The sequence below is a fragment of the Stenella coeruleoalba genome (genome assembly GCF_951394435.1).
Source record: "Stenella coeruleoalba genome assembly, chromosome: 18".
In the NCBI taxonomy this organism is placed as follows: Eukaryota; Metazoa; Chordata; class Mammalia; order Artiodactyla; family Delphinidae; genus Stenella; species Stenella coeruleoalba.
In genome coordinates, this window is record NC_137164.1 from 12386147 (window position 1) to 12397011 (window position 10865).

Here is a 10865-nt window from a genome sequence, read left to right on the forward strand (position 1 = left end):
AACATTAGCCACACAGGCCTTAGCAAGCAAACCTGGGTTGAGGTAGAATTTACTCTGTGGGTAGCTGCAGATGACCTTGAACAATACATGCCCAGGTAGGTCTATGCCTGAAGATAGGGCTGATACAGGGATTTAACCATCAGGAGAGAGCCTTTGAGTCCCAGTGAAGTCTTGCCTTGAAAGAGGCAGAGTTTCAGCAGCATACTTTCCTGCTTCTGCTGTGGTTTTTAAATTTTAATTGTTTTTTTCTTAACTGAAGTATAGTTGATTTAGGATGTTGTGTCTACCTGTGGTTTTCAGCCAGGTCGGTAAAGATAGTTAAGTTCCACATGGGTCACTGAGCAATAGCATATGAGATTCTAGCTTTAAATTGTTAACATTAAGCTCAGATAGGTAGTACCAGATCTTACTGCCCAAATTCTATTCTATACTCAGAGCCAGAGGAATCAGTCTTAAATTTATGTGACTTGTCAACAGTCTTGAGTCACCCCCAACTATGCAAACTCAAGATGGCCCAAATTTGTTCATTTCATGAGTTCAAGCCAAGGCTTTTGATTTCAGACTGAAATCATAGGCTCAACCATAAAAGGATGGTATATTTACAATAAGAACAAATGGGCATCTGTATTGAAAAAAAATGTCATCTTCTTAGATTATACTAGAGGAATAACTGAAATAAATTATTGCTGACCCAACGACAAATAAAAATGCTGATCATTTAAAAATACTGTCTCTAGGGGGACATGATTGCTCAAAATCTCACAGAAAAACTGGAATGAAAAATATGTCAGTCTTCATATCAGAACATAAGCAGAGGGAAAATTAAAATAAAAGAAAGGAAGAGACAGATTAAGCTGGAAGAATATTTCTTAGGAGTAAGGTTAAAATCTTAGGAGATACATTAAACAGAAATTAAACTAAAATGAAACCTCAAAGACCTTTAGATATAAAAGGAAAAGAAAAACACACTAAGGTTCTAACTGGTATTAAAGAAGGTTTTAGATAGAGGGAATATATTTGGTTGCTACTAGATTAGAAACAGTAAATCAAAAATTTCAAAATTATCCTGCGAAAATCTGTTATGTACTGAATTGTGTCTCCCTACAATTTACATGTTGAAGACCTAACCTCCAATGTGACTGTATTTAGAGAGGTCTTTAAAGAGGTAATTAAGGCTAAATGAGGTCCTAAGGCTGAGTCCCTAATCCAATAGTCCTGGTATCCATATAAGAAGATGAAAAGACACCAGGGATCCTTCTAGCTCCATGTGCACAGAGAAAAGCCCATATGAGGACAGAGCAAGAAGACAGACATTTGCAAGCAAGGAGAGAGGCCTCAGGAAAAACCAAATCTGCCAATACCTTGATCTTGGACTTGTCAGCCTCCAGAATGATGAGGAAATAAATGCTTATTGTTTAAGCTACCCAGTCCATGGTATTTTGTCATGGCAGCCTGTTACAGGCTGAATATTTGTGTCCCTCCAAAATTTATATATAAAGGTTGAAGCCTGAACCTCCAATGTGGCTATATTCAGAGATGGGGCCTCTAAGGAAGTAATTAAGGTTAAATGAGGTCATAAGGGTGGGTGGGGACTTGATCCAATACGAATTAGTATCCTTATAAGAAGAGACAGGAAAAGGCTTGTGCTCTTGTGCGCTCTCTCTCTCTCTCTCTCTCTCTCCACTAGCACAAAGAGGAGGCCATATAAGCACACAGTGAGATGGCAGCCGCCTATAAGCCAAGAGAAAAGGTCTCAGAAGAAAATCTATCTTATTGGCACCTTGATCTTGGACTTCCCAGCATGCAAACTCCTTAGCATGGAAGACAAGCCTTTCCAAAACCTGGTTTCTGTGTACTTCCCTGAATGGTTTTTTTTTTTTTTTTTTTTTTGCAGTACACGGGCCTCTCACTGTTGTGGCCTCTCTCGTTGCGAAGCACAGGCTCCAGACGCGCAGCCTCAGTGGCCATGGCTCACAGGCCCAGCCGCTCCACAGCATGTGGGATCCTCCCGGACCGGGGCACGAACCCACGTCCCCTGCAATGGCAGGCAGACTCTCAACCACTGCGCCACCAGGGAAGCCCCCTGAATGATTTCTTGACACCATGCAGGTACCTCTGCAACCTGGGTGCCAGTTGTACCTTCCAGCTGTAGGTCTCTGAGCTTTATAAACTTTATCATATGTTTCTTCTGCCTGTCATGCCCTTTTATGTTAGTCCATGTAGATCTTGCATGGCTCAACTTAAGGTATCTTATCACTTCTTCTCTGAAGCTCTTAAGTCTTCCAGGTAGAATTACCCATGCATTCATAGCACCTATAACATTTTATTTTTCTTAATATTTTGTCAGTGCTTATTAAATTCTAAGTGAGTGGTTCTCAGACGATGTGATGTAGGCCCCTAGAAGGCATTTTGCAAATGCAAGGAGCATTTTTGGTTGTCATAAAATTGGAGCTTTGGGGAACTCTACAAATGTTCAGTGTGTAGGGCCAGGGATGCGAGATGCCTGCAATATGCAGACAGGCCAGTACCAAAAAGGAACTGTAGGCATCATGTCCAACTTCTGAATGTTCTTCTGGGCTTCCATGTAGGTGAAAAACTTATCAATAATTGTCTGAGTTGAGATTCAAATTCTGGTTTATATATAACCAAAAGTATGAGTTCATGGTGTTAATGTATATTGAACTCACAGGAATGTAACTACCATATATACTGAGGAAAGAATGCATTGGTTTTCGTTCAGAATTTTACCAAGAGTTGTTCCCATTACAGAAAGCCAGGTCACCAAGGGTAGCAACATGGGTGATATCTGAGTCACCAAAACAACACAACTGCATTGGTCTGCATTTGTAGCTATAGAATCATGGTGATTCTAAGCAAATGTACAAATTTCCTCATTTAGCTCTTCTTTCAAAATGTCAAATATAGATTTTAAATATGGACAAGTATTCAGTTACATATTAGAAGCTGGGTTTTACAGCTTTTTGTACAAATGAACAGTCACGAATGTGCCTACTCTGCCAGCATGCTTTTTCTCATTAAGCCGACAAACACATCAAGATTAAGCGAGCATTTTACAAAGGAACATGTTGATTGGAAGAGATATATATTTCTATATTTAAAGAATACTAAAAACTGCAATACTGTCCCTGGAACGTTTGACTATGTTCTATGCAGAAGGAGACAGGTCTCATTGTTTTCTACAGAACAACATAAATGATCACAAAATATGGCATGCCACACAATATTCAAGAAAAATTAATCTTAGCTGTATAAAAGATAACTACAAAGAGGAAGAAAAGATCATATTAAATCATTTCCTCTATTCCATTGCAATGCTGCTTTAAGAGGGTTACAAAAGACACTGAAATCAGCTGCATGATGTAAACGAGTAGATGAAAGCATCCTTTATGATAAACAAGCTTTACCATTTGCATATGTAAAGTTTCCAAGGCCTGAAAAAATTGTAGCAAAAATGTCATTTTCAAAATGACTGACAATGAATACAAAAGAACTGTCAATACTTGAAACCGTCAAAATTACTTAAAAGAAAAAAAAAACTTTTCCGACATCATTACTTATTTAACAGATGGAGAGTCAGTAATGTTAGTTCAGAGCCAATTTAAAAAAGAACCACCAAATATTTTTACGAAGTCATTTCATTATTCATTAGCAATACTTAATTACCAAGAATCTTAGAGAAAGAGGCCACAGATCAATGAATGTTTAAAAGTAATCCCTTCAATGACAGATTACCCATAATTTATCAAATGTCAATGAAGAGTTTGAATGTCTTGTCCAAATAAGATGGTTCTCCAAGGAATTTTTTTCTTTTAAAGATTCGGCTCGGGCTTCCCTGGTGGCGCAGTGGTTGAGAGTCCGCCTGCCGATGCAGGGGACACGGGTTTGTGCCCCGGTCTGGGAAGATCCCACATGCCGCGGAGCAGCTGGGCCCGTGAGCCATGGCTGCTGAGCCTGCGCGTCTGGAGCCTGTGCGCCACAACGGGAGAGGCCACAACAGTGAGAGGCCCGCATACCGCAAAAAAAAAAAAAAAAAAAGATTTGGCTCACATTATGGACTTATGTGGAATTTTTGATGCAATCAATGAAAAAAATAAATATCAAATTTGAAATACTGCAAAACAATGAGGTATATCTTCTAAGCTATATTTGCAAAGGTCTTTCTCTTTATTCAATTTATATTTTGTATATAATATGCATATTTTTTAATATACAGAAAAATTGAAAGACTAGGACAATAAACATACTTATCCTCACTACCTAGATTCAATAATTTATTTTGCCATAATTGCTTCCTATATGTATGTATATTTTAGCTAAAACATTTCAAAATAAAATATACATTATCATGCCACTTCATCCCTGTATTCTCAAGCATAAATCTCCTAAACATAAGGATATTCTCTTACATAACCACTATGTAATTACCACATCAAAAAAATTTTGGAATAATTATCTATGTAACCTAATACTCAGTCCATTTTCAAATGTCTCCAATTGTCCCCTAGATACCTTTTATTATTGTTTTTGTTATTGTTTTTAAGGGGGACTCTAATCAAGTTTCACATATTGCATTTGTTTGTTGTATTCAGTCTCTTTTAATCCAAAAAATTTGTCAACCCTATCTTTAAAAAAATTTTTTTTTTACATTGACTTTTTCCACCAGACCAGTCATCTTTTAGAATTTCCACATTCTAGATGTTTCTGATTGTCTCCTCATTGTGTGGTTTAACTTATTCCTCCCTCCCTCCCCTATAAACAGGAAATTATAGGTTTCATTCGATTCATGTTAAACATTTTTGGCCAGAATACATCTCATGTGATGCTGATACTTCCTATTTGCTCACATAGGAGATCGGAGAGGTCGACTCTACCCCTATTACTAATGCAATTACCTGGGTTAGAAGGGGCAGTCAGATCTCTCCAATGTAAATGCATATTTACAGTGTAAATGAGTTCCCTCTTAAACTTAAAGGAAAGGGGATCGATCTCATTACAGTGCAGGGAATTATCTTGGCTTTTTCGACAAATCGAGTATTTTAAAATAACCTTGTTCACTGATGATTTTTGTATTTTCCAGCTTTGCAGCATAATCTATCTAACATGAGGATAGACAAAAGGATACTGACTCAGAAACAGATTGCTCTCATGTGGATGCTATGATGATTAGATTTAAAGATCAGTTAACATTTTACAACACCAGATGGGGTGGTTTTAAGCAGATGTGGAACATGTTACCCAGAATTTACAAGAAAAATTAATTGAGCTTCAAAAGAACTTTGAGGACAAAGCATGATTTAATCAGTCTAATTTAAAAGGTTTGGGATCCAGTTAAGACTTTCACACCCACTTGTCTGAAAAGAAGCTAAGTTGTGGCAGCATTTTCTACTACCTATATAGTCGAGAATGGTTTCAGTCCGTGCACTTACTATAAAAGTCTACAGGACATTTTAAATTAACGTAAATAGACAGTACAAAATATTAAAACAGACATCGGAAACACAGACATGTCCTTGAATTTTAAAGAAAGGTACTGTTCTCAAATATTTCATATTTTTATATAATCTAAAAATTTCTAAGTAGTATGATAAGATATTATGTTATGAAATTTACATTTGAAACTATGTATTTATTTTTTGGTTACTTTTTTTTTTTCCTGTTTAATTCTGATACTCAGAGTCCCCAGAGGCCTAGCACAATCTCTCCATAGTCTTTTGTATGAATATGCTCTAAAATTAGATAATGGTGATGGTTGCACAACTCCATAAATATATTTAAAAACACTGAATTGTATACTTTAAGTGGGTGAACTTTATGATATAGAAATATCCCAATGAGGTTTTTTAAAAAAGAATGATTGATTGATTGAATAAATCTTAAACTCATAGTCCCCGTCCTTGACAAATCATAGGACTTTATCAAATGTTCAGCCAATTATGATTTTACACTTTCATTTGAAATTCTAGGTCTTCTCAGAATATTAGACATACAAATACATTTTATATCCAAAGCAAAATATAAATTACATTGTATTTTAAACATCAGAACAAACTATTCAATACACCAACTCAGCAGCATAGTGTAAATTCAAGAGAAGAGAAATATTGACTTGTTTCTTCCTATATTGGTAACTTACGTTAAGCTCAATTAAACAACAAATACCTAAGAGGTAAGGGATAACGTGTCCAGGGTGGATCCCTTGCAGGCAGAGCTTCATAGAAAACAGTTTCAGCCAACTACATAAGAAATAAACCCTGGTCAGTCTCAAGGATTGGATCCTGGCACCTGATCTCACCTGGGAAGGAGCTGGTGCTTCCCTAGCTGAGCTGGAAGCTTAGGGCTGGAGCCAAGGTTCTGCAGAGTCACACTACCTTGGACCTTAATTCCTTACTATGCCAGGGGAGGGGCTGATGCTATCCTATACTCGCAGTTTAAAGCTCCATAGCCTAAGCGTCTCGGTTGGATTCCTCTCCCAGAGTCTAACAAATGGCCCTTAGAAGGCAATGGGCAACAGTGGTTTGACACAAATACTATTGCCCCCCATGCCCAGCTTGACATTGTTCCAGAAGGCTTGGTGCCTTTCCAGCTTGGCCATTTGCCATTTTGACATACCATTAGTATACCCTTATTCATCCTAAATATATTTCTAAAAAGACTACTGGAATGGAAAAAAGTTTTAAACATTGTTCAGTTTTTTAAATTGAAGCACAGTGTTGTGTTAGTTTCAGGTATACAGCAAAGTGATCTAGTTATATTTTTTTTTCAGATTTTTTTTCCCTCATGGGTTATTACAAGATATTGAATACAGTTCCCTGTGCTATACAGTAAATCCTTGTTGCTTATCTATTTTATGTATACTAGTTTGTAGAGTCAAATTTTCATATTTAGTTACTTTGTTAAAGAAAAGAAAAATCCAAGATAGCTTTTTATCATATTGAGAAAATACAGATGTACGAATGTATGGTGTTGAACATTAAACATCACCTTGGAGTTACTGTCCAGCTAGAAGTTACTTGACAATTACTTTCCCCCCCTTTTTTTCCTTTGGGAAAAATTAAGTACTTCTGTTATTAATAATTGGTTAATAAACCTGGCACTTTGACTTAATTCTTCTGCTGAATTTCAGTAGCACCTAAAGTATATTCTCAACTCAAAAGTATTTTTCTTGCTCTTCCAGAGCCTTGAATTTAGTATATTCTTTTCTCCTTGTCTGACAATGTGAGACAACAGTTCATAAAAAGCAGTGGTGAGTACACATAATACAGATGGTGTGAAACCTAGGTTCTTTTTTGTTTACCTTACTTGAAAAAGTACTTCTAACAACAACTCTCCTTATTTTTTTAACTTTATTTGCATGACTCCTTGATTGATTCAACATGTTTTTAAGAAAGTCCTGTTCCCTGGGGCTGCATTACGACCGGTCTAGATGGTCCTCCTGAGACAGAAGCTGAAGTAAACCACACAGGAGGGGAGTAAACAGACATATAGAATAAGTAGACTTTCACTGACCCTGGTCGACATGAAATCCTCCCTAAATGTCAACCAGGCTCAGACTTGCAAATCTAAAATAACCTCATGTGGAGAAGCAGGTCAAACCTTTTTTGGCTAGGAATAGAGGTACTATTCCCTGATTTAAGAAAAAGTTTATTCAGAAGCTGTACACTAAAGTTTTAGAAATGAATTAAGAATACCAATCTGTAAAGTGTCCATAAAGCACTGGAGATTCTGTTCTAGAAGAAATGAACTACTGTTTCCTGTTTACTGCATTCTGAGCACTGAGAACAAAGTCAGCCAGTAAGATGGGCTGAGGGCACAGGTAAGGAGACGCTGGACATCAAAGAGCCTCTCACAGGGCTTCCCTGGTGGCGCAGTGGTTGAGAGTCCGCCTGCCGATGCAGGGGCTACGGGTTCGTGCCCCGGTCCGGGAAAATCCCACATGCCGCAGAGCGGCTGGGCCCGTGAGCCATGGCCGCTGAGCCTGCGCGTCCGGAGCCTGTGCTCCGCAACGGGAGAGGCCACAACAGTGAGAGGCCCGCGTACGCAAAAAAACAAACAAAAAAACTATATATGCAAAATCTTATTGGTTGGTGACAAATACACTATATTAATGAAGGCCAAAGCTAGGTTATCTGTTTGTATATATAAGTCTACTAGATTACATTTTAGCTATAACAGATAAGTCAATGGTTCTCAGCCCTGATTACAAATTAGAATTACCTAGAGAGCTTTCTAAAAATATACATGCCCAGGCCCACGCCAGACCACTGGAATCAGAATCCCAAGGAGTAGGCCTAAGCACAGTAAAAGATCATTACAGTATATTATATTCTAAACTTAGGAAAGAGCTTACAGATCATTTAGACCAACTCCATCATTTTATAACTGAGAAACTAAAGCCCAGAGACTCCTGGTCCCCACCTGGTCAGTTGCACTGACACTTAGGGACTGAGCCAGGCCTAGAACCTAAAAGTCTGTGTCCATCCACGCTCCTTCTTTCACCCTGACTCATTCGTTTGTTAATATATTCATTCAGGAAATATTTTGAGAGCGCATTATGTGTTCAGCCCTAGATAATAACACCTGCTGCCGTTATGGAACATTGCTGGAAAGAATCCAAATGTCCACCAACTGGTGAGCAGATAAGCAATACAATGAAATAATATTCTACAATAAAAAGAAATAAACTACTGATACAATCAACAAAGTAGACAAATCTTAAAAACACTCTGCTAAGTGAAAGAAGCCAGGTGCAAAAGACCATGTTTATATGATTACATTTACATAAAATGCCCACAAAAGGCAAATCTGCAGTGACAGAAAGTAGATTAGTGGTTTCCTGGGGCTTGGAATAGGAGCAGGGGTTGGCTGAGAATGGACAGGAAGGATCTTATACAGGGTGATGAAAATGTTCTAAAACTGGAGTGTGGTGATGGTTGCACAACTCAATAAATTCACTAAAAATCATTAAGTTGTTCACTTACAATGGATAGTTTTATGGCCTGTAAATTATCTCAATAAAACTTAAAATAAAAAAAACCTGCTGTCATTTATTAAATACTATATAACAGGAATTTGTACTAGGATTTAAACAGTCCTACCCTCAGTGATATGCTCATAAATTTTTTAAAACAAGTTAACTGATATAAAGAATGTTTAGCACACAATTTACAATTAATGATACAATATATGGCTCTTTATTTATTATACTTTAGTATGACTTGCCATTTCTTGCAAAATCCACTATCAGTTTTTATAATTATTTCACCAACAATAGTGTCACAAATTCAAACAATAAATAAATGCTTGATTTCTCTCTAATACAGCAAGGAAGTTGCTCACGTTATTGACCAAGAGTGTAGTTCTGACATGAATGTTGGCGGAGACTCTGTTTACATTAAGGACAAAAGTGAAAAAATGAAGACATATGCCAAAACTTCACTTGTTTTTCAATGACGTAAGCAACTTTTTTGCTGAAATAATGATAGCTGTTAAAAAAATGAAAGAATATTTCCTCAGTTGGGGGGAGGGGGTATTGACAATGTGACAGCCCCAGACATGAAACATTTTAAGTTTAATCTTCATTAACATTTTTACTATTACTTGCTTATGTCTGGAGACAACCAACAATAATTCAAACCCTGCTTTGTAGCATTTGACAATTTCCATGGTGTAAACAGTCCCACCATGGCTGGTTTCAAGCTACCAACATACCACTGAATGCAGAGTTGGGAAGAAATATGCAGTATCATACCACTAAACAGTATTTCCACATACAGATACAATAGACATAAATAATCTTATCGCAGAGCTAAGAGTAAAGCAATTAGAAAGAGATGTGTTTCAAGTTTTTTAGCCTTTGTTTCTAACATAATTTAACTGTAAATTTACGGAATTTAATTTTTAAATGAATTCGTGAAATCTTAACAGTGGGCACTCATCAACTGGCTCTAGCACACAACCAACCGACTGCCCGTTTTACCAGTGAGAAAACTGAAGCTCAGAGAGGCAGTCACTCACTAGCCCTGGTCACACAGCATGGTGCCACCCAGGTCGGTCTAATTCCAAACCTTCTCCCATCCACCGTGCCTCTCCTTCAAATGTAGCTGGTGACCGACCCACACATCAACACCCAAACACTAACGTCAATGGACTGGTCATTTGTTGGATAACCATTGCTTTCCTTTCCAATAGGTGGAATGGGAACTCTGACCAGGGCAGGAGGAAAAAATAAAACGAAAGAGCACATCTAACCGACAGTTTTGCTCAGGACATGACAGGATGCGGCCCTTCCCGAGACTTGGCTGAGTTCAGATTCAGCCATCAGCCATCGTGTGACAACTGGTAGAAATGATAGATCACTGTGGGTTTTTTTTTTTTTTAACGTTTGTCATTCAGTATTCCTTTTCACACATTTTCACTATAGTTACTGAAAACGTTATTTAAGACTTACCTTGGAGGTCACAGCAAAGGCCAAGTATTAAAAATCAAATGTTTCCAAGAGAGAAAAAGGTTTCAGGAGTAAATCATTTAGTTCTCCACACAGATACTCCTTGGCCCCCGGTCTGGTCCACTCCTCCACGGTACCATTTTCAAATCGGCCGCCTCTGCCTTCCTTGACTGCTAACTACTGGGGCCCGGTTGTGACACTGCCACATCTCCCTTTTCAGTCAGCTTTTCAGTCAGAAATATTTTAATGAGCGTCCTGACGCCACATAAGATTGCTCAGGAAAAATCTGAATTTACATTGTGGAGTTCCAGTACAAAAGTGCTTTGAAACGTTTTAGGCAGCGTAGGTTCCAGGCAAAAGCGCTGTCCCGCCCAGCACCTCAGTACCTCAAGTGCGTTCA